Raw genomic sequence first — 9,785 nt, 5'->3', positions numbered from 1 at the left:
GATAATATTAAGTCCAACCAATGCCACATGTCTGTATAACATCAGATTCATGGCAATTGTCTAAAACGTATCTGGCTGGGTGCTGAAAAGGGGCTCATGCAAAGCAAGCCACCTGTATGTACATCCCATGTGTATCTAATTCATGCCGATCAAACACGGAGCATTATTAAAATAAGCCAGCACCTTCTCTAGAAGCAAATATTGAGTGAGTGGCTCTCACATGTGGCCCAAACAGAGCCATCTGTGAGGCGGCAGATTGGCCGAAGAGCATGACTGAGACACCACATCATCAATTAGAGCTGCTGGGGCTGAGAGGACGACACATACAGCTCAGGTGACAAGAGCTCGAGAGTCCAGCTGCTCGCTCTCAGCTCATCTCTCTCATACCCATCGTCTCGTTTTCTAAGTCATTCTATGGTAGGTGTAAACATTTGCTAAGACACAATATAGTAACAACAATGATGCAAAACACTTGTTCACGGTGTGCAGAACATTCTGGTGGAAATTATACAAAACGATTTATAATAAAGCCTTCCATTTAATAATAATAATAAAGTGAAAAGTGAAAGTGACGTGACATTCAGCCAAGTAGGGTGACCCATACTCTGAATTCGAGCTCTGCATTTAACCCATCCGAAGTGCACACACACAGACACAGGGCAGTGAAAACACACACACACACACTCTTACCATTATTTTCAACATTGCATATTAGAATGCAACAATGCAACAAGCTTATTAGAATGATGATTTGTGAAAGATCATGCGATACTGAATACTGGAGTAATGATTCAGAAAATTCAGATTAATAATTTGTTAAAAATATTAAAAAAGAAAATGTAAAATGTAATTTTTTATTTTTGAATGTTTTATCATTAATAGACATATTTTTATATAATTTGTTCATATCATTATTAATAAAATACAAATATTATATATATATATATATATATATATATATATATATATATATATATATATATATATATACATAAAACATATAACATAAAATTATCAATGCTAGTGGGGTTAAGCAATATGTCATTGCTTAAAAAAATGCAAAAGAGGTTCTGAATTATTTTCATGAAAAATAGTAAATACTTGCTGATGCATCTGGTGTCACCACCTGTCACAGCAACATCATGGAAATGTGTGGTGCAATGCTTTTTAATAGTCATTGAGAACTGCAGTTTATGGAAATGATAATACTCTGCCAAATACAAAACCATTAAATTATAGTTTTTACAGTTTTGTTTTGTAGAACTTTTACACAATCTGCTTATAAAAACCCTCTCTGTCTCATCTGATGTGTATCATTCTCTCATTTTCTTTCTTCATCATCTGCGCCTCCTCTGTTTACCTTTATCTCTCTCATTTTCTGTCTTCCTCCCTCCTTCTCTTCCTCCTTCTGTTTGAACATGTGGAGGGATTAATATCTGAGCTGAGGTGTTTTGGAGCTTATTTGAGTTAACTGAGTCTGCTTCTCAACGACAGTACCGGAAGAAAACAGATCGTGAGACTGATTAGATCAGCGCAGTTAGCCTGGCTGGTCATATTGCTGTTATTGTTTTGATGGAAAAACATCATCACACAGTCATATCTGCATCACGCCGAGCAAAAGCCAAATCAACATTTTAATAGTCACAAGTGATGAGTCTATACTCTCAAATCTGGGTTTGATTAAAAAAAGAGGGAGGATATTAAAAACGAACAAAAATAAGCATGACGTTAGTGGCATTTAGAAAGCATTTAAAGGGATAGTTCATCCAAAAATCAAGATTCTGTCATCGTGTCATTCCAAACCTGTAGTATGACTTTCTATTTTCTGTGAAACACAGAGGAAATTCTCACAGTTAAAACACAAATCACTCTTTGCCATTTACAATTTTTATAAAGCAAATCTTTTAAGCTCAGTCAAACACACTTACAATAAAAGCATCATAAATTTAGTCCATGTGCTATATTTCCGCTCTTCTGAAATAATAGCATAGGTTTTTGTGATGAACAGAATTAAGCTGTAGGCAAAAAATGATCAGTTTTCTACTGTCAATAGTGTAGTGACGTATGAAGCACTGCTCACACAGAAGTTACTTTCAAACTAAGCAACTTTTCAATCGCAGTGATTTCTATTAAAACTGATTACATTTCTCCATATAATTTTGCAGAGCAGCTGCAAATGTAACTGTACCTTAAGATAAGTAATATATTTTATTCACTGATAATAATTTCCCTTTAGTTTTGAGCAGAATATTGAATCAGTAAATTGAGCCTAACCTGGACCAGCAAAATCATTTTCTGAATAGAATCATCTGATTCACTGAAAGTATCCAACTGTAAAGAATCAGTGAGTTGAACCATAGAACTTGAATCTATCCAATTTGTGAACAAATCATTTTGTAAATCAAATGAACTGATTCCTTGAAAATATCCAGTTTTGAAAATTAAAAAAATGAATCAGTCCAATTTGTCAGTATGTATGTTTTTAATTATTCGACAGAATCAACCGATTAAATGAAAATATCAAGCTCTTAAGAGAGTTAAACCTGAGCACTCTATTAAATTCAATTTGAGAAAATCCTTTTGTGAATTGAATCAGCTAATTCATTCAAAAGATCTGATTCAAAAGAATCAGTAAGTTCACCCAAAGTACTGAATCCATCCAGTTAGTAAACAAATCATTTTGTGAATCAAATCAATTAATTAATTGAGAAGATTAAACTCAAAAGAATCAGTGATTTGAAACGGAGAACTGAATGTTTTGAAAGCTAAAAATAATTATTTTTCGCAAATATGTCAGTGCTACTCCTCTTAGGATCAATAATCAAGTTTTGGGGTGAATAAAAATTTCAATTTCAGTCCGTTTCTCAAAGTTATTGTACAGCTTTAGAAGGCTTGGAATATACTACATTGGACATTTTAACACTTTTATATTTTATGTTGCTTTTAAATCCTTTTATAAAGCTTGAAAGCTTCAGTGTCCATTTTCTGTAACTGCATGATGGAATAAAAATAAATAAATAAAAACCTTTTTCCATTTGTGGTCCGTCAAAAAAAAAGGTCATCTACAGGTTTAGAACAGCATGAGGCTGAGTATATAATCACAAAATTTTCATTTTTGTGCAAACTATTCCTTTAACATCAGCCAGCACTGCTCGATGATGTTTAATATGATACCATTAACTGCCTTAAAAAGTATTTTTTTCTGTTCAAAGAAAGTTTATTCAGCATTGGTTTACCTTTAGTGTCATATTGCAGCTTGCATGTCTCTCTGACATGCAGTGCCTGGTTCACCACCAGAAGTGTCTTTTCATCCTTCAGTGCCTTCCAATTAAGTAAACACACGCCGTGATTGGGCTGGCTGAGAAGAGCTGAGTGATAGAAAGTTTGTCAGTATGCAGAGCCTCTAGCCGCCGCAACATCCAATTTGCATATTATTCATCCTAAATAGTATGTGAGATTAGGATTAGTGTGTCTCAAATCATAGTATGATGAAAAGAGTGCCAAAGGTGTCTCGATGGTATACAATTTCCAATGGATTTGAAAAGTGTGCATCCATGCATGATTTTGGGTTAATATTGCCCATAAATCCTTGCGCTACAGAAGTTTGTGACAGTTCTCTGCCAACTTTTTTAGCTGTACAACAACGATGAGTAATGTGAGCTCAAAGCTGCCACATCAGTTTTTTTTTTAAATGTATGAAACAACAATTTGCAGTATATACCTCAATATGTCGCAGGGTTATAATAGTTAACCAAAACTAAAACTAAACTTTTATAAATTAAAAGCCCCCCCCCCCCCCCCCAAAAAAAAACAGGGGGGGAGGGGTGGGTTACTTAAACTCACTTTATTTTGACTAAAACAACATTTAAAAGAAATTGTGTGTGTGTGTGTGTGTGTGTGATAAAAAAAAACTAATAAAACATTAATTAAACTAAAATAAAATAAAACCAAAATTAAAAAAATATATATAATTATAATTTGAAAAATTTAATCTATAATATAAAAAGACTAATCTATAATAAAGTAATTCTATATAAATTAGACATTGAAAAAAAAAGGATTTAAAAAAACACAAAAACTAAAATTAAAAGCGCAAATATAAAAATAAAAACATTCAAAATATTTTTTAAAAATTATAATAATAGTATCTCAGTTGTACTAAAGTAGCACTGGTGTAAAGTACAGTAAAATTTTGTTAAAAAGAGGTGATTTTGAATATGTTTTACAAGAAAACACTAAACACCAATCTACTGTCACATTTAATTTAATAGCTATTTGAGGCTTACTTGCAATTATTTTCGAAATGTACTTTTAACTTTCTGAGTGAAAATTGTTTTAAAGTAAGTCCTACACCTTTTTTTTCTGTGAGCAATATGCTAATAATGTGGATTTTTTTTTTTTTTTTTTTTTTTTTTTTTTTTTGCATTGCTAGCATTGCTTTAGAGGAGCAATGCACTTCAGCAATGCAACAAACCTTGAATGCTAAAAATAATCGTGATGCTGCTCGTCATGTAACGTAAATGATATTTTTCACGTCATGCAACATAATTTACTTGCAGTTTAGATGGCCTATTAGCATTTTAGCACTATGATAATGAGTGCTTGGTGCTCTAGGCTTAACAAGTCAAGTTGTGTGCCACAGAAAATGCACAGTCCACTCAAAGCAAGTGCTGAGCAAAAGGAAGCTAAATGAATTAGCCAAGTACACGTTCTTGGTCCAAAATTGAAATCGACAGAGCAGAGAAGAATGTGAAAGTATTTGTCTGTGTGCATGTGTGTTGTCTTTCCATGCATTAGTGTATCAGTTCCCTCAGGCAAAGAAAACACCCTCACACTCTCGAGTTCTCCAAGCACAGGCCCTGAGTGCCACAATCCAGGCTTGAAAAGACAGACATTAATTACTCCAGCACTTCACCTGCTCCCCATTGGTCCTAGCAGAAATAATCACCCCTATTGCCGATACCACTTTCCCCGTAGCCATCAGGATCCGATGCAATCATAAGACAATCATAAGGTCCAGCCCAGCCATGCTAGAGGGAATAGCCACACATGACAGCCACTAGTACATTTGAGGTTTTCAATTTAACGTGTTCAACAACAGTAATAGCTCAGACAGGACTGGGAGTGAATTATGTTTTTTTTTTTTTCTAATTTTGTCAAACCTGATAGCTGTATGGCTGCAGCGAACACAAATTTAATTATATCATGACAAAGAGCAATGAAACCTCTCCCAGCTCATTAAAAAGGAAATTGCATTGTGGATAGTCTTTTGACATTTGTAAAAACTCTTGCTGACTTAATCCCATGTTGTCTTATAGTGGGATCTGACATTTCCTACGCAACATAATGTGGAATAAACGATGCTGAAGCAATTCTAATTCTAAAGCCTGATGCATTCTGATGCACTCACCTGAAGACCACCAAAACAATTCAGAAAAAATAAAGCATTACCACAAAAAGTTTGTTCAAGCTTTAGAGCAGAAAAAAAACACAATATTAACGTAGACGTATATATTTAAATAAAAGTTCACACAAATCGATTTACTCACTCTTGGTTTGTTTCAAAACCACACAATTTCTTCTTATTATTATTATTATTATTAGAGGATTTTACAGTTATTTCAGTCAGCAAATCAGACTTAAAACAATAAATGCAGTGAACAAAAATATTATATTAAGTTATTAGGTTTAGCAAGTAAAAGTGATGCTTAATAAGGCATGTTTTAACTAAAAGAACACAAAAAGTTCACAAAAAATAAATATTTAATAAAATTAATAACAAATAAAATAATTAATGCATAACAAAATAAAATTAATTATAAAAATAATACTGTGTTATTTACCAATATATCTGACATTTTGCTGTCATTTTGCTGACGTTGCTTCATGAAGGGTAATTAATCTATCTCTAAAGTCTGATGCAATAATAACAAAATAATAAATAATAATGATAAATAATATTTTTATAGTTACAACCATAGACTGTAGAATATATTTTAACAAAAACATTTCACCATTTTCAAAATGTGGATTTATTTTTTTAGCCTGCCAACAAAATCTTGAAAATGTATTGTTAATATTCGCCCATAGATTTATGCTAATTAGTCTATCAGCATTCAATGTGTGTGAAAATGAAAAGAATAAAAAATAAATCAAGTCCCACACACTTTGCGTAAGCAGCACTATCTGAATGATGTGTGGAGTTACTGCCTCTGTAAAAAAATGTAAATCAGTCACTTGAGTTTTCATGATTATTAGCATGCTGTCTTAGAAGGCAGCTGACTATGTAGGCAGTAGACAGCGAGGCAGCACACTGTGTTTTGGAACAAAGCTTATATACTACTAATATGCAGTGCAAGATTCCAGAAAACCTTGAAATTGCCTTCATGGGACACAGAGTTAAAGTGTCACATTGAGTGCTGCACACAGAGCGAGAAAACACTGATATTGTGTGACACTTTCATGTCACATTTTTCCTTTGTTGTTATTTTTTACTTATTGTATTCCATGTTTGTGCTGCATGGGGCTTGAATATATTTTGAACATTCGTTCTAGATGTCAAGAAACAGAATTGTGCACACCGAAATCTCACAGTAGTAAACTAACATGTGACCTCGAGCTGTATCTATACACTTCAGCTGTTGCTGAGGTCACAATAGAATTTAGATGACAGTGTTGCCATCGTGGTTGTCGCTGTTTGAACAGGGTCAGAGGTCCTGACTGAGATAATTGGTCTTTGACGGTGCATTTTGTCGACGGATTTTCCAGGGGAACATGTGCACATTGGATCTTACCTACTTTAAGGTTTTCCTATCTCAGTTAAGCAATCTGGCTGTGGCTCCTGCAGTCAGGCTGGCAATGGAACACACACACACACACAGACACTCACATGCACACACAGCAGTCCCTGGCTAAGTGCAATATTACCCTCTTCCCTAACTGCCTTCTTTGCTGCTCTGCTGTGATGTTACCGTTGGGGCCCATTGCTGCGTGATCAAAGCAAGGTTTTTGACAGCCTCCTCTGCATGTTAGTGCACACCCATGGAGTGCAACAGAGAGCAAAGCATGAAAAATTTGCATCGACTAAACGAGCTACTTGCACTACTCGGTCTCAGCTGGTCCCTCGGCGATCACCAGAAGTCCATTCGAGACTTGTGTTTATTAATTGTCCAAGCGCTCTTCCATTTGCTGCGTTTGCCTCCATGCATCAGATCAACACATTTGCGTGGGCTTCCGTGCCCCCGCTGGTCTATGGAAACCATTACGCTCTGTCCTGAGCAACAGCTGCAGTGCATTTGTTATTCAACGCCATTGACATTTTGATGATGTGGTTTCACTTGACTGATTGAGGCTAACTGTTTGCTCTGCTATGGCTTTTCTTTTCATTTTTGAATATATTATATATTAAGTTCTCTTTAATGACTTTTAATGGCATTTTCAAAGGTCTGTTTGATAATGACAATGACAAAGGAAAAGGCTGGTTGTTGTATTTTTCCCCCCGATACGATATATAAGTGTTTTTGCAATATTACATTATCTTATGATTTTGGGCTGTGGAATATAATGTTTTCCTTACCAGCAAAAAAAAGCATAATTCTAATATATTTTATACTGTTCAAAAGTTTTGAGTCAATAAGAACTAAAAAAAAAACAAAACACTTATTTAGTACACATGAAATAAACTGATTCAGATTTATAATGCTACAAGACATTTCTATTTAAAATATTTGCTGATCTTTTGAACTTTCTATTTATCAAAGAATGCTGAAAAATATATATCACTGCCTCCACAAACATATAAAGAAGCACAATGATTTTTAATACTGACAATAATACTAAATGTTTCTCGAGGAGCAAATCAGCATATAAGAATGATTTCTGAAGGATCATGTGACACTGAAGACTGAACAATTTAGCTTATCCATCACATGAGCAAATACACTCACCACCCTGTTTAATTGTTTGGTGACACAAATTGCTAATCAGCCAATCACATGGCAGCAACTCAATGCATTTAGGCATGTAGATGTGGTGAAGACGATTTGCTGAAGTTTAAACAGAGCATCAGAAGGGTGAAGAAAGGGGATTTTAAGTGACTTTGAACATGGAATGGCTGTTAGGATTTTCACCCACAACCATCTCTAAGGTTTACAGATAATGGTCTGAAAAAAAGAAAATATCCAGTGAGCGGCAGTTGTGTGGATGAAAATGGCTTGTTGATGTCAGAGGAGAATGGGCAGAATGGTTAGAGATTATAGAAAGAGAGCAGTAACTCAAATAACCACTCGTTACAACCAAGGTATACCAGAATACCATCTCTGAACACACAACACATCGAACCCTGAAGCAGATGGGCTACAGCAGCAGAAGACCACACCGGGTGCCGCTCCTGTCAGCTAAGAACAGGAAACGGAGGCTACAATTCACACAGGATCACCAAAATTGTACAATAGAAGATTGGAAAAATGTTGCCTGGTCTGATGAGTCTCGATTTCTGCTGCAACATTCAGATGGTAGGGTCAGTATTTGGCGTAAAGAACATGAAAGCATTGTCTCAACGGTTCAGGCTGGTGGTGTAATGGTGTGGGGGATATTTTCTTGGCACACTTTGGGCCACTTGGTACCAATTGAGCATCGTTTAAATGCCACAACCTACCTGAGCTTTGTTTTTGACCATCTACATCCCTTTATGACTATAGTGTACCCATTTTCTGATGGCTACTTCCAGCAGGATAATGCACCATGTCACACAGCTCAAATCATCTAAGACTGGTTTCTTGATCATGACAATGAGTTCACTTTACTCAGATGGCCTCCAGTCTCTAGATTTCAATACAATAGAGCACCTTTGAGATGTGGTGGAAGGGGAGATTCACATCATGGATGTGCAGCCAGTGAACCTGCAGCAATTGCATGATACTATCATGTCAATATGTACCAAAATCTTTGAGGAATGATTCCAACACCTTGAATCTATGCCATGAAGAATTGAGGCAGTTCTGAAGGCAAAAGGGGGTCCAACCAGCTACTAGCAATGTGTACCTAATAAAGTGGCCATTGATTGTATATTTTAAAATAAATATAATATAACATTTAGTTTCACATTTTAAATATTGCTATGCAGCCTCAACAAGTATAAGATACTTCTTTGCAAAACTTAAAAAAAAAAACATATAGACTTTTTAATGCATTGTTAAAATACATTATTAAAGGAGGCTAAGTACATTTCCAGCAAATATTGACTTGGCAACAACCATCCAGAACACCCTAGCAACACCCTAGAAACTGCCCAGAAGATCCACGCAGCGACATATTAACAACTCAGATGTGACGGTTCATTCACACAAACGTAAAACTAAACAACATGAACACTACTCCTTTTCTGCTATAAAAAGCATTGGAACTTCTTCTGGAAGTGTATTTTTCGATTAGTTCCAATATTCTTGGTGTTAAAACGAATTACAGTATATGTAGGGAACGACAGTTGGGCCATATAAAGTTTCATTAGCATTTATGTCATCTTCATGTCATATACGATATTTGTTTATGACTGCCCTCAAAGCATTTTTTGGAGGAGCAGCACTGTCGCCTCTGTCAGGATGGGGCATGAATAAATAAATAAGCCCCCAGCTGTATGCAGAGCTGTGAGCAATCAGCCAGCTTCAAAAGCTCTAATAATGAAAGTGGTGTCCCACGCCTTTTGCCTATTAATGGAATCTCTCCACCCCGAAGGCCAGCTCAATAGCGCGCACACACACAGTCCGCCCAGTCATTAGCCTCTATGG

Source organism: Carassius auratus, chromosome 26 (assembly GCF_003368295.1).
Source record: "Carassius auratus strain Wakin chromosome 26, ASM336829v1, whole genome shotgun sequence".
In the NCBI taxonomy this organism is placed as follows: Eukaryota; Metazoa; Chordata; class Actinopteri; order Cypriniformes; family Cyprinidae; genus Carassius; species Carassius auratus.
This window is presented reverse-complemented; position numbering follows the sequence as displayed.